Source organism: Mastomys coucha, unplaced genomic scaffold (genome assembly GCF_008632895.1).
Source record: "Mastomys coucha isolate ucsf_1 unplaced genomic scaffold, UCSF_Mcou_1 pScaffold2, whole genome shotgun sequence".
NCBI classification, from domain to species: domain Eukaryota; kingdom Metazoa; phylum Chordata; class Mammalia; order Rodentia; family Muridae; genus Mastomys; species Mastomys coucha.
In genome coordinates this window covers 24,934,048-24,956,712 of record NW_022196902.1, presented here as the reverse complement: position 1 = coordinate 24,956,712, position 22,665 = coordinate 24,934,048, and the positions used below count along the sequence as shown (strand labels likewise).

Sequence of the window (22,665 nt, the reverse complement as noted above, 5' to 3'; positions counted from 1 at the left end):
GGTGAGTGTGAAATTATTGGCTGGAGCAGACTGTATTGTGAATGCCTCACTTATATGAAGATTCCAGGAATCCCAGATACTTGCTGGAAAGAGGAAGTTGACCTTGCAGATTTACCAGGAGCTACTTGGCTTTGCTCAGGTGGCTGATGGGCTCCCCAGCAAGGTCAGAGAAGGGGGAGCCCTGCTTGAAGAAGGAATTCTTCCATTTTGTGCAGAGCTCAGAAGCTACCATGCATCCAGACGTGGTAGATTTCAACGTTAAGTAGCAGAGTTTCCCTTTTTGTAGAGTAAACGTTGATAGAACCATAGCTTTGCTTTGCTACTAGACTTCTTCTATAACAGGTTTTTTTTTAATTTCTTATATTTTGAATATTAATCGCTTGTCCAATGCATAGTTTTGAAATATTGTCTCTCATTATTTAGGTTGCTTTTTCATTTGATTGATTGCTGTGCAAAAGAAATTGAGTTCGATAGAAATTTTTTGTACTTTTGCTTTTGTTTGCTGTTGAAAGGACAACATAAACCCCATTTGTCTCCATTTAAGGACCAGGCCTAATTTCAAAAAGGCACCAATTCCAGAAACGGACCATAAAATCCAGAAAAAATTTTCATAACCCTCCCCACCACCAACAAACAGCCTAAGGATATCTTATCTCAGGATGGGCCAGATGTGCTGAACAATCCAATCTCATCCTAGGAATGCAGACCAGTGACCACCTGGGACCCGCTACTACGCACCAATGAAATTTTAGATTACCTAATCCTACTAGCATATTCCCAGGTTCCCTATAAGAAGGCCTGCATGCCTTTGTCTGGGGTCACCGTTTCAAAATATGGTTGACCCCACATGCTGGTTGTTTCTGCAGAGTAAACTCTCTTTGTCCTTGCATATTATCTGAGTCTAGACTCTTCCTTCAGATATTTTTGGATACTTACAGGATGTTCTCGATCTTTTCTAAAAGTCCTTGCCTGTTCCATTTCCAATAGTCTGTTCCATTTTTTAGGTTTAGTCTTTTACTCATTTGGGTTAAATTTTTGTCACCAGTGAGTGAAAGGGGAATTGTTCCATTCTTTTGCATGTAGGTAACCAACTTGGTACTATTTATTGAAAGAATTTGTCCTTTTGGATTCTAGGCTGTCTGCCTATTGTATCTCATTAGTCTGTGTGCATATATTTATACATTTGGGGTGCTATATTGATTGTGACAGTTTTATATTATATTCTACTATCAGCTAATATAAAATCCCCTGGTTCAATCTTTTTTCCTTGACAGCTCCATGTGGGGATATGTTTATAGTTTCCTACAAAGTATAGATAGGATAGGATTTTTTTTTCTTTCTAGTTTTGTGAATAATGTCTTTCTGGATTTCTTTTTCAGATATATTCTATTATAAAATAGAAATGTTAAAGTTTCCTGTGTGATGATTCTGTGTCCTGTAATTTTGTTTAATTTTATTGGTTCTCAAAGTTTTTGTTGAATTTATTCTCATTTCTTATCTATAAAATCATGTCATCTGTGAAGACAGACACCTTTTTCTTTCATAATCATTTTATTCATTTGCATTTTTATTTTCTTTATTTAGATTTCAAATTATATCCCCTTTCCTGGTTTCACCTCTGAAAAAAAAAAAACCCTATTCCCTCCCCCATCCCTCTACTCACCAACTGCTCTCCCACTTCCTGGTCTTGGTATTCCCATACACTGGGGCATAGAACCTTCACAGGACCAAGGGCCTCTCCTCCCACTGATGACCAACTAGGCCATCTTCTGCTACATATGCAGCTGGAGCCATCAGTCCCACCCTTTACTCTTTGGTTGGTAGCTTAGTCCCTAGGAGCTCTGAGGGTACTAGTTAGTTCATATTGTTGTTTCTCCTACGGGGCTGTAAACCCTTCAGGTCCTTGGGTCCTTTCTTTAGCTCTTTCACTGGGGACCCTGAACTCAGTCCAATGGATGGCTGTGAACATCTACTTCTGTATTAGTTGGACACTATCAGAGCCTCTCAGGAAATGGCTATATCAGGCTCCAGTCAGCCAGCACTTTTTGGCATCCATGATAGTGTCTGGGTTTGGTGATTGAATAGGGAAAGGATCCCCAGATGGGGCAGTTTCTGGATTGTCCTCCTTTCAGTCTCTGCTCCATAGTTTGTCTCTGCAACTCCTTTCATGGGTATTTTGTTCCCCTTTCTAAGAAGTATCAAAGTATCCACACTTTGGTCTTCCTTCTTCTTGAGTTTCTTGTGCTTTGTGGATTGTATCTTGGGTATTCTGAGATTCTAGGCTAATATCCACTTAAAAGTGAGTGCATGTGTGTTATTTTGTGATTGGGTTACCTCACTCAGGATAATATTCTCTAGATAAATCCATTTTCCTAAAAATTTCATAAATTCATTGTTTTTAATAGATGAGTAGTACTCCATTGTGTAAATGTACCACATTTTCTGTATCCATTCCTCTGCTGAGGGACATCTGGGTTGTTTGTAACTTCTGGCTGTATAAATAAGGTTGCTATGAACATAGTGGAGCACGTGTCTTTATTACATGTTGGAACATCTTCTGGGTATATGCCCAGGAGTGGTATAGCTGGGTATTCAGGTAGTGCTATGTCAATTTCCTGAGGAAAAAAACAAACTGATTTCCAGAGTGATTTTTCCACCTTGCAATCCCACTTTTTGAGTTCTTTGTATATACTGGATATTAGCCCTCTCTCGGATATAGGATTAGTAGAGATCTTTTCCCAATTTGTTGGTTGCTGTTTTGTCCTATTGACAGTGGCTTTTGCCTTAACAGAAAGAAGCTTTGCAATTTTATGAGGTCCCATTTGTCAATTCTTGATTTTAGAGCATAAGCTATTGGTTTTCTGTTCAGGAAATTTCTTCTGTGCCCATGTGCTTGACGTTCTTCCCTACTTTCTTTTCTATTAGTTTCAGTGTATCTAGTTTTATGTGGAAGTCCTTGATCCCGTTGGACTTGGGCTTTGTACAAGGAGATAAGTATGAATCAATTTGCTCTCTTCTACATGCCAATGGCCAGTTGAACCAGCACCATTTGTTGAAAATGCTTTTTACAGTGGATCATTTTGGCTTCTTTCAAAGATCATGTGACCATAGGTATGTGGGTTTATGTCTGCTGGTTCAGTTCTATTACATTGATCTACCTTCCTGTTTCTGTACCAAAACCACGTGGTTTATATTACTATTACTCTGTAGTACAGCTTGAAATCAGGAATCGTGATTGCCCCATTTCTTTTATTGTTGAGAATGGTTTTCGCTATGGTGGGATTTTGTTACTCAAGATTAATTTGAGAATTGCTCTTTCTAACTCTGGGAAGAATTGAGTTGGAATTTTGGTGGAGATTTCACTGAATCTTTAGTTTGCTTTTGAAAGATGGGCATTTTTACTACGTTAATCCTGCCAATCTATGAGCATGGGAGATCTTTCCATCTTTTGAAGTCTTTTTTGATTTCCTTCTTGTGAGAATTGAGGTTCTTGTCATACATATATTTCACTTGCTTGGAGTCACACCAAGATATTTTATATTATTTGTGAATAGTGTGAAGTGTGTTCTTGCCCTGATTTCTTTCTCAGCCTGTTTATCCTTTGAGTAGAGCTTTGTTTGAGTTAATTTTATATCAAGACATTTTGCTAAAATTGTTTATCAGTTATAGTAGTTCTCTGGTGGAATTTTTTGGGGTCACTTATATATTCTACCATATCATCTCAAAATAGTGATGGCTTGACTTCCTGCTTTCCAATTTGTATCGTTTTATCATCCTATTGTTTTCATATTGCTCTAGCTAGAAATTCGAGAACTATATTGAATACACAGGGAGAAAGTGGGCACCCTTGTCTTGTCCCTGATTTTGAGGGGATTGCTTCAAGTATCTGTCCATTTAATTTGATATTGGCTGTTGGTTTGCTGTTTATTGCTTTTATTATGTTTAGCTATGGACATTGACTTCCTGATCTCTCCAATACCTTTAACAGGAAGGGCTGTGGTATTTTGTCAATGGCTTTTTCACCATCTAATGAGATGATTATGTGTTTTTTTTTTCCTTTGAGTTTGATTATATAGTGGATTACTTTGATGAGTTTCCATATAGTGAAACATCTCTGCATCCCTGGGATGAAGCCTCTTTGGTCATAGTGAATCATCATTTTGATGTGTTCTTGGATTCAGTTTGTGAGATTTTTTTTAAAATTAATTTATTTTTCACATTCCATATTCCATTCCCTGCACTCCCCAATCCACCCTCCAACTGCTCCACATCCCACACCTCTTTCCCACCCCCTGTTTCCACTTTGGGTCTGTCACTGGACCTTCTTTTCCTCAGGCTTCTCTCCATTTCTATCTCTGTAATTCTTTCAGACAGGAACAATTATGTGTCAGAGATGTGACTGTGGGATGGCAACCCTCCCTCACTTTATGACCTGTCTTCCTGCTGGAAGTGGGTTTTATAAGTTCACACTTCCTACTGTCCAGCATTTCATCTAAGTTCCCTCCCTTTGATTACTGATAGTCTCTTACTTCCCTGGTCTCTGGTGCATTCTGGAAGGTCCCCCCAACCTCCTATTTCCTGAGGTTTTCTATTTCTATTCTTTCTGCTGGCCCTCAGGGCTTCATTCCTTTTCCCTCATCCAACACCAGATCAGGTTCCCCTCTCAGCCCCACTAGCACACCTCCCTGCCACCCATCTATTTTCTTTCCTAGGTTCCTCCCTACTTCCACACTTGAGATTGCTTTCTTCTCTCTCCCAAGTGGGACTGAGGCGTCCTCACTTGGGGACTTTGTTGACCTTGCTTGTTGACCTTGTGAGTTCTGTGGACTGTATCTTGGGTATTTTGTAGGGTTTTTTGTTTGTTTGTTTGTTTGTTTGTTTGTGAACAGATGCTTTGATTGTTAACCTCCCAGTTTTAACTGTGCACTTCTGAAATGCTTTAAATTTCCTTTTGGGGATTAGGGCAGCTGATGAAAGTGGAGTTGATGATGTCATAACACTTGTTGCTTTGGCAATAACTTTTAAGCAAATTCCAAATTTATAATTGTATTAGTTTTAAGAAGTTTTCCTGTATCATCCTTGTGGTCTGCACAATTTGAAAGTTTGGATGATCAAAACGAATGAACCACTGAAGACATGGATAATGTTGTGGTGTAGTTATAGTAATGAATGCTTCGCTTTTCTCCTTTTTCTCATCGAGTGAAAGTAAGTGGACAGAGCTCTAGTAAGACATCACTGTCATCATACTTCATCCTTTAACTACAAGTTGTAATAAAGTCACAAAATAACTTGAATTTATTCTTCCCTTAGCAGGTAACTGAATGTGTATGTATAGGATTATGAGGTGGTTGTTGTTGTTGTTTTAATAATCTACTATATACTGACCCTAAAGCCAACTTATATTAGCTCTGATGCTTAGACCAGACTGCAGTTTGACCTTCTCCCACAAAATTTCAACTGCCTTGTGCTGATCATAAGGAAAATTCAGTGCTTGTTTCAGTCAAGTTCCTTGGAGCCTTCTAAACAGAGGAAGCTGATCCCCTGTCGAATACAAATCAAGATGTCAGTGTCACTAATGAAAGGAAATAAGACTGAAGAATTGATTTCTGAACATAAGGACTTTCATTTTAAAGGGATTATAAGCTTTCCTCAAAAAAAGGAACAAGAGAGCACTATTCATTTATTGTTTTAACAATCATTGTTCATGGCCCAATTTTTCCTTGTTGTCATGTGAATAACTGATCATTTAATGTAAAAAAAAAAACTGAATATTAACACAAATAGCCAATGGATAACAGTAGAAATATGTCCCTTTATATATGATTCTTCTCTGTGTGAAAATGCCAAGTAGTGATACTGTTAGTACCATTCCTGCAAATGTAAATGAATCTTGATATACTATTTATTTTTCTTGTCTCTGGATATGTCAACCAGGAAGCTAATTAGTTTGAAGATCTTATTTAGAATATATTCTTTTTTTTATAATTCCTGAGCACAGAAAAGGAACATAGTTCAATGTCGTTAGTAAGAACATAATGGATCTTATATTTATCTTTCTGTAAATGAGGGTAAAGGCCTAGAGCCCATGTTTTTGAACTGCTTTACTATTCAAAAGAGACAATGTTTTCTAAATCCTGAAGGTTTTATCTAAAATTGAGCTGAACATTGAGGCAAGAAATTCTTTCCAGAAATACCTCATTTATTTTAAAGGCAATTTAATTTTTAATATCATTTCACTAGTTATATATTAAGTTATGATACATAGTTTTTATGCTTAAACATTTTGATCATAATATTTGAATGAAATTTTTTCAAATTAATCTTTAGAGAAAATACACTTTTAGGAAAGGGTGAGATATTATGCCATATGCAAAACATTAGCACTGTGCTAAATATCTTTATTATCTACTCAATTCTTAAAGTACCTCACAAATCGTTTAGTTGTGCTCATTGTATAGATAAGAATAGGGTGACTCTAGAACTTGAGCTATTTGATATTGTATTGGGGGTAAGACCTTATGTCTAAATTTTGATTTCAGTGTGCTTTTAAATTCATCACTTATTTCAATAACTTCATTGAAAAGAATAGGTGTCTGACCTTCATAACTCTGTAAAATAAATTCTATTAGATGGTTTTAAAACTGGTTTGAGAAAGACATTGTACTAGCTTTGGCCACAACCTTCTACAAAAGCAATTTATAGGTCCTTCAAAGTTTTCTTAGTATTTTTTTCTTCTATCAACAGAGCTAATCAGTACCCTGAAGAACCAGACATGAGGGTAATTTATGTATCAGCTGTGGTCTCATAAGTCTGTAGCCCCCACAGTTCACTTCACAGAGAGAGCCCACAGGTTATAGAGCTACAGCTTATTCTGGGTTATATATAAGTTTCAGCTGAACCTATGCCAAAAATATGAACAACTTATACATAGACTGTAAGGGACAGATGGACAGCAATATTTTACAATACGAAGAATTCTAAAATTTCCAAGTTTCTAGCCAAATTGAAGTAAAGTGACAGATACTATGCTCAATTCCAAGACAGGAAAGTGAAACATCTCCAATAGAGATTGGCAAAAAGTGTGGTTGGTGTTCAGAAAGAGTTGAACTCTAAGATTATGCTGACATTTGTCTCAGGATTTCCTTTTCAGCCTGGAATATGTTTGCAACAGAGCTTGGCATCCCTTGGAGCAAAGAACCCTGAGGTCTGGGGACCATGGAAGCTAAAAAAATGATGCATTCACAAAGAATGAGATTTACTTCAGTAGAGAGTGAAGAGACGGGGAAACTTATTAGCAATTATTCTTATATATAGTTAGTTACACACACATACATATTTAAAACTATAAATCATTTATATAACAAATTTATATAACAAATACAAATGAATGTATGCCACTGATAATCATTTAATATTGTATAATATAAGTTACTCTAAGAGAATAGATTTATTTAGTTATGAGAGCAGAAGTCAGAGTTTTGAGAACCAATGCGATACTTCCTAATCAATATAATATGTTTGTTTGTGATTTTTGCCATGATGCTTTGGCTTGTCAGCTAGGTTTTAAGAAAATTTATCATATAGAATTCATTAGTATTCATGGTAGTTTGTCTCTACAATCACAATCCATGTGATACTTTTTGTGTAGTAACTCATTGTGTAGTAACCCTTGCAATAGTTTAAGCAATATAATTTTAAACATGTATATGTTAAATATTATTTTTAACAAGAATATGTTAAATGTAATTTGCAACTTTAAGAAGATATATACAAATAAAAACAAGTGCTAAGTCTCTTATCTGTTCTTGTAGCTCAGTCCTCTAATATCTTGAGCAGTCAAAAATACCATATAGTAAAGACTGAATGGCCTAGGTATTACTCCTGTCCCAGCCATGCACTAATCAAATGAGTCTAGGAAGGATACTATCCTCTGTCAACCTATGTTTTAATCAATAAAAGAATTAATGCAGATTCACTAAGAGGGCTGTTATTATATGTATATTAGAAATTAAATATAGTTGACTGTTTTTAGAATATAGTGAACATCATCATTAAATATCATTTAATACCACTACTGATATAATTTCAAGAAGAATGAAATACAACAAACATTATTTTATTATACCAAGAATTTATTAATGTTTAATAAGCTGAGTTAGAAATACGCAAAACATATTTATCCTAGATATGGTGCTTAGAACATATTGAAGTTTCTGATGAGTTTGACAACTTTAACCTATAGTAATATATGACAGCTTTATAAGAAAGACAATAATGAAAAATACATTTTAAGCATTGTCTCAGTGGAAAAATATCTCAGTGGATTCCAAGTACTATAAATTGAAACTAGGTTTCACCATGAACATTCAAACTTTATTAGATGTGCTGGTATGTAATGACTGAAAATGATGGAAGTGTGTCCTCTGAGCTCAGCCTATTGCATTATGTGGACTCATTTCTACACTTGAGAACTCCTTGTGAGTTGGAGCTATCTTTTTCTTATACTCTTGGGAACCATAGATAAGTTTGCACATTGCATATAAGAATATAATTTATATTTATGCCTTCTTGCTGGAATATATTATTTTCTGTACTACCTATGTCTTCTTTTATTTATTTATTATAATACATTTTAATATCCTCCCTCAAACACTAAGGGTCTCCTACCCTTAGTCCCGCTCAAATTCATGGCCTCTTTTCTTAATTTTTATTGATACATACACATAAATATATTAATACAGCCTTCTGACTCTATTTAATGTTGATTATATTTACATAATTTCAGGGCGGATCCGTTATTATTGGGTACCCATTAAGAGGGTTATTCTTAGGGAAGAGAAGTCATAATCTTTCCTCTCTCACTCCCCCTGAATGCTAGTAGTTATTCTTAGGGTTGGGATCGGTAAGCGTTCTACTTCCATTATAGCATGCTTACTGGTGTGGTCATTGAGATCTTCTTTAAACAGCCATATTGTTGAGATGTCATGGGTGAAGCTTTCTTGAACTTTATAGGAGTCTCACAGCAGATTTCCTGGACCTGTGCCTCACACAGTCTTCACATTCCAACTTTCATGATGTCTCCTGTAGAAGTTGTGCTGTAGGTGTTTCTATTAAGTGCTCTACCATCATTTGTTCCATGAATTTTTACCAGTTGTGATTTGTCCATAATGACTTCTAAGTATTTCAAAAGGAACCTTCTTTGATAAAAGCTGAGAACTATATTTATCAAGGAGAGTCGGAGACATGGGTCTGCAGCAAGCCTTGCGGGTGAGGAGATGGGGACAGGAGCAACTAGTGTGTGTACCTTTTTTTTACTCTGTAATTACATTTACTCCATTAATATTTCTGTTCACTCTTCTTGAGAGACTGATGTCACTTATGCTTACTCCCTGCCACCATGCACCAAATCTCACAACCAGACTTCTCTGAGATTAGATGAAAATCAAATACAGAAGATATCATATTCTTACGAAAAGATATTTTTGAGTCTTCTTTGATAAGTTATTTGCTTTTTTTGTGTTGTTTTTATTGAGACAATAACATTATTTCACAATCAACGTTTATATTTCATCAGCTAAAAAGATAAATGAATATTAAAGTTATCAAGACGAAAGTAAGAAAATCACATGAATTTTTTTTCTGAAGGAATATTTTTCTTACTAGCAATATAGAACTAGTATACTTGACATTTTAACTATTTCTTGACAATTACTGTTGAAATCATACTCAATAGTCATTGGCTACTTCTGTATTTCAAGATAGTAGAATATCCCTAATTAGCAATAATTGGGTAGAAAGGATCATGCAACAAGTGTGTATAAAGGCAAATTTAGGTTTGCTAAGCAAATAATAAATTATTTTCAATGCTTCTGTATATAGATAACAATATTTTAGGAAAAAAAAGAAAATCAAATTATAACACTGATTGACTTCCATAAGAAATTTCTTAGAGCTATGTCTTATTTCTGTATCTAGATGACAATATTTTATAAAAAAATAAAAGAAAATCAAATTACTACACTGATGGACTACCATAAGAAATTTCTTAGAACTATGTCTTATTTTCATTTCTCTTTCTATCTTAACATTTAAATTATTATTATTATTGTTATTATTATTATTGTTGTTGCAGTTGAAAAATGTTATCTAAATTTTTTATATATCACTTTACATTAATTGAAGGTGGGACTACGTACCTACACACAAATACAGACATATATATGTGTGTGTGTGTGTGTATGTACACATATATATATGGATCATAATGAGAAGCAAAACTTTTTTTGCTTTTCCTTGAAGATCCCCTTGCTTAGTACAGTATGTTTCACAATTAAATTAAACTCATGATCTTGCTGAAATCTAGATTCATGCTGCTGGTGTAAAGACTGCACAGCAAGATCTAATCCAGATCTGTAACCCCAGACTTAGTGTTTACAGTCCTTGACTGCCCCTTCACTCCCACCTCTACCCCACTCCCCAGCCAGAAAAGAATTCCTCAGAATCCCAGGAGGTAATGGTTATAGAGTCATTGTGACATACTAGCTGACACTGACCTTCATGCTAGACTGTGTGTTTCAGTCTGTGAGCCTCCACCTCTGGATTGAGCCTCCACCTCTTGACTCTTATGCTTTCTACCACAGATAGTCTGAAGCCATAGATGACCACAACAGTGAGAATTTAACATATACATTCTGCTGTGGCCTTATCAGACTTGATGAAATTTTCAGCTACCAAGTGAGTAGAGTTGGCACAATGTACAGTGACTTTGTGATGACTAGGAGGGAAGAGGATATTTAGGGGCAGTTTGTCAAGTCTCTGTATGAAAAATTAATCTGTCTCGACAGGTCTGAAGAAGCTGTCCTTTTTTGGGCTTTTTCTTTCTTCTAATATTCTCTGAATGTGTTACCTGGATTTCTCATAAAGCTACAGTTACAACCTAGGAATTTTCCTAGAAGCCAAATCACATTTCAGAGTTGTCAATTGTGAATAACCTGAAGAGGTTTTACTCTGGTCAAAAGTCTTGTATAGGATTCCAAATATGTGGTCTTTCATTTCAGTAAAAACTTAACTCTAACAAATCTTTCACACCTTCAGTCTTACTTGATCTTGTCTCCTTGCCAAGTGAAATAGTGCAGAAAACTATTTTATTGACACAAAAAAACAGTAATTAAATTGCTCCTATAGGAATGTTGTCTGAGACACTAAAGAAGATATTATGATTAATAGCATACTAAGAAAGCTTGCAACATAGTGGAAAGATAAAATTTTGTGTATTAGTTACTTTCCTGTTACTGTGAGAAAACATTACCAAGGCAATTTATGGTACCAAGAATTTACTTATGGTACCAAGAGGTATAAGAGTCTGTCTTGCCAGGGAATAGCTAGGCTCAGTGGACAGAGTAACAAGCTGGAGAGCTCACATCTTGAACCACAAGAAGGAATTAGGCACAACAAATGGAAATAAGGAGAGGCTCTTAACTCTTAAAGCCTGCTCTCAAGAGATGTGCTGCCTCCAGCAAAGTCACATCTGTCAAACCTATCCAAACAATACCAACTACTGGTGACTGAGTATTAAAACCTGTGAGCCTATAGAGAATGTTCTAATTCAAACCACCACTGCATGTGCATAGACTACATGTTAGAAAGGGACAAAGGCAACAGTCTATCAAACCATGGAACTTCAATGATTTCCAGCCCTAAGCACTGTTTTGATGAAACAGGGCTGGACAGGATCCATGACACCACATCATGGAACTTGGAATCTAAGGAAGCTACTTAGGAACTAGAATGTATTTTGTTGTTGTTGTTGTTTTGTTGTTCTGGTTGCTTTACATGTGAAAAAGGTGGGGTGACAATGAGGAAGGTTACTGTAGAACAAGGTATCATGTGAACACAGAAAGATAACACCTAGAATGTTGAAGCCTGATATGCAATTTAAGAGCCTGGCAGTAAAAACCAATAGCAGAAATTGAGAAACCTCACTGAAGTAGTGTAAAGATGGTACCTGCTATATGTTTACATACCTACAGAACACTGGCTGGCAGATTTTACTATATTTAGAAAAAAAAGGGATTATGTTTGAAAGAAGAAAGTTGACATTCCTAAGAATCCTTGTTTAGGATTAATTTAATCAAAATGGATTAATCCTTAATCCATTTTGATTAAAATGATATATTGGGAGAGAAGCTGATGTATCAAGCTTCAGGAAGGCAGAGAATGTTAAAGTTGAAACCTAAGATCAGGATTCCCAAGGCCCTGATCATACTCTTAAGCATGTTCATATCTTGAATCTTAGGGGGCCTGGAAGATTCTTCTGCCTGCTAAGGATCTCAGTAGGAGGGAGTCAGATTCAATCCATATCCCATGGGCAGATAGCAAAAGGCAACATGTGACTCACTTTTACTGGAAATAACCATAAAAATAATTTCTTCTGCATCATTAGGGATTGCTTTACTGAAATAACTGGATTCCAAAATTATTGATGAATTTTTAGTTTCAGAAACATACAAACTTTTTTCACTATCCATGCTTCAGATGCACCCTTTTCTTCCAGGATACAACTTGCTACTGAAAATTTTTAATGTGAAAATTGCACTTGGCTAAGCCATCATATTTAATTTTTTTCATAATCTGTGTTATTACCTCCTTGGCACTTTCTGAATCACATTTGTTTAAAGGAGATAATACATCATCACAGCTTTTCACAGCTAAGTAGAGGATTTTAATGAAAATGCCACTTTTAATATGAAAGCTCAATAATATGTAGTCATGGTTGTTCCACTTGAGATATTAGTGTCTGGCACTTTTTTCCTCTAGAAATCAGTAAAACCAGGTGGAAGGGATTTTGTTTGAAGCATAATGTTGAAGCATTTGCAAACATACCTTTCTTTTGATTGAGTCAAACTCAATGATCAGCTAGCTATATTTCCTATGCTTTTCTATTCATATCTATCTCCAAAACATAACATAAATCAAATTAGCAATTAAATCTAGAAAATGATAGTTAATATGTTTCTGCATTTTAAAGATCTACAGTTTTATATTTGTTTTTAAAATAAATAATAAGAGTGAAATAGAATTTAAACTTTCTGAAGTGTTCTGTTGTATAGGGATGGTATACTCTACGGAGGAAAAGTTAGCCTTATATGACTTTCTGATGACGTACATTCATATAAACTTCTCCCCTGAGCTTCACAAAATGCCTATATCGATCATTTAGGAGGGCAGATATGTGTGTATTTAAAAAAAAAAAGTGACACACCATTACATAAGTTAAGCCAAACTCAAAGAGAAAATCAGGAAGGTGTGAAACACAGAAAAGTCATCCATTCATTCTAGCTGCATTGAGTGCATGCTGTGTTTCAGGTGATAAGGAGCAGAGATACTGGGGTGGAAGTTCAGCAGCAGGCATGCAGTGAGGAACTTAGAACTAAGTGAGGAGATTGGATTAGATTCTTAGTCTAGAGCCCTCAGTGATCAGAAATACCCTTGGCTATTCACAAAGGAAAAGACTGAAGTGGAAATCACTGGGCAGGTATGGACATTGAGAGAGCAGACACAGTATCTACAGAGCCCATCTCATTGAGTGCCTATCATGCTGATTTTGCACTCAGTGGGAGATTTTGGATTTCATGGGTGGGCTTTATTCATTTTTCTTACTGTTGTCTTGTCACCAGCTGGCACACTGCAGCCACTTAATACTGACTCTCTGAGATTTCAGTTGATAATTGGATAATGGCATGGAGTTTGTGGTATTGCTGTTGCAGTTAAATTTTCCAAACAGCATTTCAAAAGCTTTGCTCATCATACCTTCTGTTACATGTGGTGCTGGTCGTCACTACTATAGATGTGTAATTCTTCACATACTGTCTGACTGCCCAGCAAGTCAGTCCAATTAGCCAAGGAAGATAGAGAGATTTAAAAGAAATAAAGCCAGGGAATTATGCATTTACTTTCACTATATTCATACCTCACATGGAAATAGGGTCATTTTGAATTGAGAACTTATGCAGTACCCTGTCATAGTGCCCAAAGAAGAAAGGTATGGTAGAATATGATGTAAGTATACATAGAATTAGTAATAATTTATACTTCTGACAGAAAATCCCAAACATCTCACAAACATAAAATTCAAAATATTTGTGTATTAGCATAATAGATTTTTATCATGTGCACATTACTTTTCAATTATTTTATCTTTCACTCTTGGTCAGTAGTATTTGTGGATATAAAGTTGTATATTTGACAAAAATAGAAACTGTTTTGCATATTTTTGACCATTCATTCATTTGTGAAAATGCAGCAAAAGCATTGTGTTAAAAAGAAAGAGTGAAGTTAGTAAATTCTCAGGTATCTCTTCTACCATGTACCTGTCATTACATACAGCCTTGAGATTAAAAAACAAACAAACAAGGTTTGTACATGCTATCTCAACTGCTGAGTTAATGGCAGCTTCCCTACTGTGAACAGAGATAATGTCTTCTTATAGTACTCAACACCTATGGCTCCTACACTTTTTCCTCCCCTTATCCACAATGATAACAGAGCCTATCATGGAGCTGCTGACTGAAGTTAGCTTCTGAGAGAGAAGAAGATAATTTTCTCTAAGAGTATAAGCCCTGGTAAGTTGATCACTCTCCAGTGAAAGCCCACATAACATATGTTCCTTATGTTTGAAGAACATAAGCTGATCATGAAGCATGGTTACAAGATAAATAATACATGGAATTGGGTGGGTAGGAGACAGGGAGTGGATCTGGGAAAAGTTAGGAAGACAAAGTTTACAATACAAATATGAATATGATAAGAACATGTATGAAACTCTCAAAGAACTAATATTAAGAAAACATAAGAAAACCTGCCACTTTAAGGTAATTAAAAATAAAAATTTAAAGTTTGATACTGTATGGTTTTCTTGTATGCATATATAAAGATAGTCTCAGAAACTATAGGCTATTAAATGAAAATCCCAGGACCAAGGGTTAGCTACCTCCTTATGATCATTGGCCAAATGAGCCCATCAAAAGTAGATGGTCTATTAGATCGTTTCTTGGCTGCCCAACATAAGTAGATGCTTAGACTCTGTCAAAAGACCATACATTTTTCCTGCAGGACACAGAGAAATCAAGATAAAAACAAACTGGAAGCTTCCTCTCTCATGGTTAGATCGCATGAGGCCCTACGATTACCTGTTATGTGTATGTTATGTATGCTGGCATCAATCAAGAGTCTGTACTCATCCCACCATTAACTATAGGCATTAAAAAGAAACACATGCTTTCTGAAAAAAAATGGAAAGATATGACTTATGAGCACAGAATAAGTCAAGGCAGTATACCATACTGGATTGTTTGAAACTGAATTCAATTATTGGTTAAAATAAAAAGACCGGAAAAAAAGGTTTAATAAGGAAATCAGACAGAGGTACAATATAAATGTTGAATATGAGTCTAAAAGACTGTTATAACTGCAATAAGCATAGATAATGACATAGATAAGTTGCTTAATACACGAAGAAAATTCCGTGGATGAGCAGTAGGGAGACACTGGACAATGAGAAACAGAGTGGTGCTGTGCTGTAATTTGCTGAATTTTGGGAGGATAATGCCAAAAGAGTGTGGACATCAGGTGGAACTGCTTATCTAGCAAAAAGTTAGAAAAGACTGAAAATTAGCCTTGAAAACAGCCCACAGAGAACCAGTACAGTCCAAACATGGGATGCAGTCATCTGGAACCTGCATTGTGACTCCTCTGCCATCTCCATCACTTGCTGTGTAAACTTGGGTGAGGTCTTGAAGCTAAGACAATTTTTCCATTCATCAAATGCAGATAGTAATATTACCTATGCTCGGAAACTACTGCAGGCTTTAGAGTACATAAAAGTTGTGTTGTAATAGTGCTTGCCATTTCATTACTATGCAGTCAGTGTTGACATCAATGAGTTGTTTCTAGAGAGAAAAAAAACTGTCACGGCTATATATTTATTTATTTCCTGTTACTGTGATAAAACACTCTAACAAAAGAAACTTAAGGGAGAAGGGGTTTTTTTGATTCACAGTTTAAGGATATAATCCATCTTGATAAGGAAATTGATATAGAAGTGTTGGGCTTTTTGCTGGCAGATCCAGGCAAGAGAGAGACCCAGTCCAGCTGAGTCTCTTGGAGCTAAGTGAGATGATGAGTGTCGCAGCTCAGATCTCCTGCCATCAGGAGAATAACCACTCTGAGCAGGGAGTCTGTCTGTACTGGCTAGTTTTGTGTGTCAACTTGACACAGGCTGGAGTTATCACAGAAGGGAGCTTCAGTTGGGGAAGTGCCTCCATGAGGTCCAGCTGTGGGGCATTTTCTCAATTAGTGATCAAGGGGGTAGGGCCCCTTATGGGTGGTACCATCCCTGGGCTGGAGGTCTTGGGTTCTATAAGAAAGCAGGCTGAGCAAGCCAGGAGAAGCAAGCCAGTAAGGAACATCTCTCCGTGCCCTCTGCATCAGCTCCTGCTTCCTGACCTGCCTGAGTTCCAGTCCTGACTTCCTCTGGTGATAAATAGCAATGTGGAAGTGTAAGCTGAATAAACCCTTTCCTCCCCAACTTGCTTCTTGGTCATGATGTTTGTGCAAGAATAGAAACCCTGACTAAGACACTGTCAAAGCAGGAACTCATTTTATTATATCAATCTTTTTCTTTATAAAGGGCTGAGAGAGGAGGTGGAGTTTTTTGCTGAGGTGAGATGACTTAGAGGGAGGAGAAAGTTGATAAAGGGTATGGGGTGACTGACAGAGCCAACAAAGTTACTCTACTCAGCAGGAGCTAGGCAAATGCAGGATTAAGCAGGTTGTAGCTTGTGTTGAGTGACTCCAGTACAGAAGTGACTGAGACAGTTTACAAAACTTGAGCCAGGCTTAGGTTTGTCCTCAAGACCCAAACCAGGGCCAAATAGGGCCCAACATAGCAGGAGCTTGAAACAGCTGGTCACATTGCACTCAAAATCAGGAAGTAGACTGTAAGGGTTCAGCTCTCTTTCTGCATTCTACAGAGCCCAGGGAATGGTCCCACAACATTCAGGGTTGGTGTTCCTGCATAGATTGACTCAGAATCCCTCAGAGACATGTCAGAGGCTAAATAATATTTCACAGACATCCAAGAGGCTTGTCTCCTAGGTAATTATAGATCCATTCAAATTGATAATTAACTTTAATCATCATAGGGTCCCAACAAAGCTAATTTTGTCATCTGCTATAGTATAATGATAGTTTATTTCATATGCCCCTGTCAAAAACTAAATTTGTTATTTTTAGGTAGTTCCTTACAGTTTTCATTCCATCTGTCTTCTGTACTCATGAGACTACTTTTCTAAAATGCAAATCACTTTCCATACCTCCCTACATCAGTTCAAATCCAAGTCCCTGACACAGATTCTGGAATCCAGGATTGCTTTGACCCATCTGCACCACCATGGAACTTTCATTCCATAGTCAGTACTCCTAAAGTCAGTCTGTCTCTCTCTCTCCATTCTCTTCCTTCTCCCCCCCGCCCCCGTGTACCCACACATGCATGACATGCCTACCTCTGAGACAGTGTGAATTTGGAAATATTATGCCCTTCTTGAATGTAGGAGTAGGTTGTAGTAGGACAAATAATGTAAGATGAAAGGATTGACATGTGGTTGATGTGAACACACAAAGAAATAGTTGAAAGACAGTCACAAATGGAGAAGAGGTCATCTTTGAGGTTGGATTGATGACACTGGAAGTTAAACATGCAGTATTATGGGTATTTCAGGAGTTTTCTTAAGTTTAACTCCTCTTCAAAAATATTTATTGTTTATTCAAGTAACTAAAGAACACATAGTGAAAAATATCTGTCACCATGTGAGTGTGTCATAGCCACTCACTATAAGTTTCCTGGGAACTCTTCAAGTACTCTTCACACTTTGATAGAAAAAGAAATGAATATGCAAGTCCTCCATCTGATTTGCAATCATATTTCCCAGTAGTTAATGCACAGGCTTATTCCAATATTATTATTAGTAAAAGCTCAAAACTTCAGCAAGAATATGAATGAGTTATTTTTGTTATTTTTCACTTCAATAAATAAATGGCTTTAGTTATGCAGACATTTAGTTATACCACAATATATATTTATATATTATAAATATACATATTATATATTTAAATATATATTATAAATATATTATATTTATATATTATATGTATATTTTATATATAATATATACATATATATTTATTTAGTTATACCACAATAAATGTGTGTCTTGATCAGGGGAAGCCAAAAAGTCACAGCCGAAACATGCACGAGTAGATTTCTATTGCCTGAGTGCATGAGACCACAGACTGCAGCATCCCCAAGCAAGTCTCCCAAAGAGCAGACAGGGAATTTACTTCATAAAGCCGATGCATATCCATCTGGGAAAAGTACTTCTGGGTGGGTACATGGCTAGTTTAGGATGTACACTACTGGGCATGTTTATTTAAGGGCATGCTCAAAAAGGAAAGACATGAGACAGTAATGTCCTCTCCAAGATGACTGGAGGATTGACCAAGTTGCTCAGCTTATCACAGATGCTGAATGGGAAATCACAGACAACTAGCTTATGTCATCATGATCACTGGAATTACAGTGACTTGAGTTTGAAGAAATCAAATGGCACTCTAGGCCAGCCAGGCATAGGAAAAGGCAGTCAAGAAGAAGAGTGGAGCACAGAGGATCCCCACCCTATTCACACCCACACCTGCCCCTGCCCAGAAGCTTCCACAGTTGAAATCCCCCTTCTTTGTTGAAATCCCTTTCTCCCTCAAAGATGCCCTGGCCACCAAGATGTGGGTGTGTGGAGTAGCCTGGACTTTTGCCCTCCTAGACCTGCTCCAGACCCAGAAAACCTTTCCCCAGATTTCCAGGCAAAGGGTCTGTTTGAAAACAGGTTAAGAGGGATATGGAAACTGTCTATCCCTAACAAGAAGACAAGCTAAAGTTGATTCGGTTTAATAGTTCTAAGGTAAGGCAGGAGAGTAGCTGCATGACTTAGCATTTCCAGTTGTAACAGCTGTCTGGACCCATTTGTAGCAGAAAGCTTTGACTAGTCTACAGTTGAAGAAACTGGAAAGAGAGTCAGCAGACAAAGTGGAGGAAGGCTGTTGTCTTAGTCAGGGTTTCTATTCCTGCACAACATCATGACCAAGAAGCAAGTTGGAGAGGAAAGGGTTTATTCAGCTTACTTCCATCTTGCTGTTGATCACCAGAGGAAGTTAGGACTGGAACTCAAGCAGGTCAGGAAGCAGGAGCTGATGCAGAGGCCATGGAGGGATGTTCCTTACTGTCTTGCTTCTCCTGGCTTGCTCAGCCTGCTCTCTTATAGAACCCAAGACTTCCAGCCCAGGGATGGCACCACCCACAAGGGGCCCTACCCCCTTGATCGCTAATTGAGAAAATGCCCCATAGCTGGGTCTCATGGAGGCACTTCCCCAACTGAAACTCCCTTCTCTGTGATAACTCCAGCCTGTGTCAAGTTGACACACAAAACCAGCCAGTACAGCTGTAATGTGTTATTTTTAGATTCAAGTATTAGATGCTAGAATAAGATATGATATGGTGATATTGTCAATATTTTTCAGAAGTTTTCTTTTTCAACTTTGTTAATAATCCACAGTTTTGCCGCTCATTGAAGTTGCTCTTTGAATCTCAAACTTGTGTTCTATGTAGGAGGTCTATTTAAATACTTTATGTGGTCTTACAGAAATCTGCCTATGCACCATCTTTTAATATTTGCTATGGATCTCAGCCCTTTTTTGGTAGACTTTAATCAACAATGTATATTTCTTCATATTCCCACATAAATTTTAGAATGACCTTGTTTAGATTTAAAAACTGCATGGTACTATGTGGTATCCGGGTCGCTCTCCTGCGGTCTGGCTCTCTGCCACTGATACCTGAGTCTCTGCTCCTGAGGCCTGTGGCTGCACGGTGCGATAGTTAGTTAAGAAGAGGCAATGCATGAGTAAGATATTTTTATTATAGGAAAGAGAAAATAGGCTGGCCATGTACAGAGGAGAGGAGGGAGAGAAGAGAAGGAGAGAGAGAGAGAGAGAAAGGAAAGGGAAGTAAGAGAGCAAGAAGGCAAGAGAGAGAACAAAGAACAAGAGAGAGGAAAAAGGCAAGAGAAGAGAACAAAGAGCAGGAGGAAGAGGAAGAAGGCAAGAGAGGAAAGAGCAGGAGAAGGAACAGAGATCAAGAGAGAGGGGAGGAGGCGAACCACCCCATATATTGTATGGCTATCTGTGGGGCGACACATGCCTGGCTGTGGTCAGATGACTGGGGATAGGGTCCAGCTGGACTGCTGGGAGCTTGGGGCATTGTCTACCTGATAGAGCACACATCTCCTGTGGGGGCAGCTGTAAGAGGTTGTGACTGAAACAGGGGCCAAAGTCTCAGGAGTTCTGGCCAAACACTTACCGTAACTTGTGAACAGAAATTGCCCACTGGGTGGTCTGGAATTCTAGGCCTATTACTCGACTGGGTCTAAGTTGCCTGAACAGACCACTGCCCTACAGTATTAGAATAGTATTAAATATAAAAATTAATGTTGCTATTGTCTATTCTTTTATGATGGATAATCTTTCTACTCAAAAAAAATGGCATATCTTTCTCTTACTACTCTACAGTCATTATTCAAAATATTATACATATAGATCCTGCAAATTTCCAGTTACTTTAGAATATTTTAATTTAATGAAGCATTTAATTTATTGTAATTTTCAACTAGTGTTTGTTCATAGCACTGAATTCTAATTCTTATTTTTATAAAAATAATTAGTCAAATTAGGAGTTAGCAGTACATTTACACAGAACCAGTTCATGCCTTTTGATTTCATATAAACATGCATTGAAACACTGTTCCAGATACAGAATAAAGATAACTCATGGAAGTGACAAGTTTCTTGGCCATTGCCCAAGTTTTATTGACCCAAAGCACCAGAAAATATTATTTGCTTACACAATACTGAACCATACAAGATCTTTCACAAAATAGTGATACAGTTTAGAAGTACATAATAAAATAAATTCAAGAGAGATTTTAAAAAAAACATTAGAGAAGAAGGAATATATTGATTTCCAAGTATCTTATATAACATTTAATGCCACTCAGGTGTGTCCTTTCCTTGACAAATTAATTAAATTCATAAAAGTGATATTCACCAAGCATCTGCTATGTACCAGACACTGACCTAGGTGCTAAAGACCCCCAAAATAACCCGAATGACCTATTAACAACAAACTGTCAAAATTCTTAAGATTGACAGTTTCTAAAATTAACTAAGTGCTTCTGTAAGCATTTTCAAGGTCAGAGCATGCATCTAAACTGAAGGAAATTTGACATTCTAAATGCAAAGGTAAACTTGTATGACATATTGTTTAGATCTTGTCATGGAACCAACTGTATTAATTGCATATTAATTTGAGAAGTTGGTAAATAGTGATTTTCATCTAATAGCATTGTAATGAAAGTTATTTGTAAAGGAATTATAGATATTTGTAGTACAATTCCATTATACAACATTAACTTGTTCTATATTTGACTTACCATGCTTATTCTAGCATTTGTTAACTTTAACACACACACATACACACACATACACACACACACACATATATACATTTGTCCGCATATGTGTGTGTTGGTTTGTATATTGTATAAAAAAACAAAATGAGACAAAAAAAAAAAAATCCCTTATCATACCAGTATCGCCCATCCTCCTTTGATTAAACTTTGCCATTCTGCCAATTGTAACATAAGTAGACTAAATAAACCACCACTGTTAACCATTCTGCCAACTGTAACATAAGTAGACTAAATAAACTACCACTGTGTACTTTCTGCACTTTTACCAATGAAGTAACTTTTGGGGGAAAAGTGGGTTGAGATAGGGTTTCACTGTGTAGCCTTGGCTGCCATGGAACTTTCTCTGTAGACCAAGCTGGCCTCAAACTCACAGAGACCTCTTTTTCTCCATTTTCCTAGTACTGGGATTAAATTTATGCACCACCACTACTTGGTTGGAAGTAACATTTTTATTTTATTAAAATTACACATTGGCAGTGTGCATAAAACTCCATTTATTTTTCTTTTCATAGGTTGCCATGCCCACTCCAATGAAGTCTTGTGATGAGCCCAAAAGCTTGGCCACAGACCAGAGGCAAAAGCTTCAAAGGAAGCCAGTCTCTTGGAATTCATTCGTGGCATCCCTAACTCAGAGGTAGCCCAGATATGTCTTTGCAGACTTATGTGCTAGGTGCCCACCAAGATACGATTTACTATCGCTAAACAAAATTGGACATTGCTCTTGACCTTAACCAAGGTTCCAACATCTTAGCCAAACCCTAGCTTGGAAGTTTGTAAAGAATGTTACCCATCCAGACTAATTGCCTTAGGCATTGTTAGGGAGATAGTGAAGGGGGTAGGGCATTGAAGCTTACAGAATGGGAGACTTATCCCAGGGCAAGGTCATTTAGAATCCTCATTTTCAGTCACTTAGGGCAGCTGAGCCACTCCTAGGAATTAGCAAGAATGGTATTGGGCATTTTACTAAGGATGGGCGAGACCTTGAGCAGAGAGAGAGAGAGAGAGAGAGAGAGAGAGAGAGAGAGAGAGAGAG

At 37.0% G+C, this 22,665-nt stretch overlaps 1 protein-coding gene and 1 long non-coding RNA gene across 7 annotated transcripts in view; both read left to right on the top strand.

The window, feature by feature from the left end:
• Positions 1-22,665, top strand: part of Nkain2 (sodium/potassium transporting ATPase interacting 2) — a 1,006,098-nt gene that overhangs the window by 636,883 nt on the left and 346,550 nt on the right. The gene's annotated exons all lie outside the window — the stretch shown is intronic.
• LOC116097888 lies at positions 10,586-22,158 on the top strand. 2 transcript variants are annotated; one of them, XR_004121601.1, is made up of 3 exons: positions 10,586-10,734; positions 14,545-14,621; positions 22,145-22,158. It is a non-coding gene; the product is annotated as an uncharacterized LOC116097888 (long non-coding RNA). The 2 variants fall into 2 exon arrangements; XR_004121600.1 differs by lacking the exon at positions 22,145-22,158 and adding an exon at positions 15,112-15,274.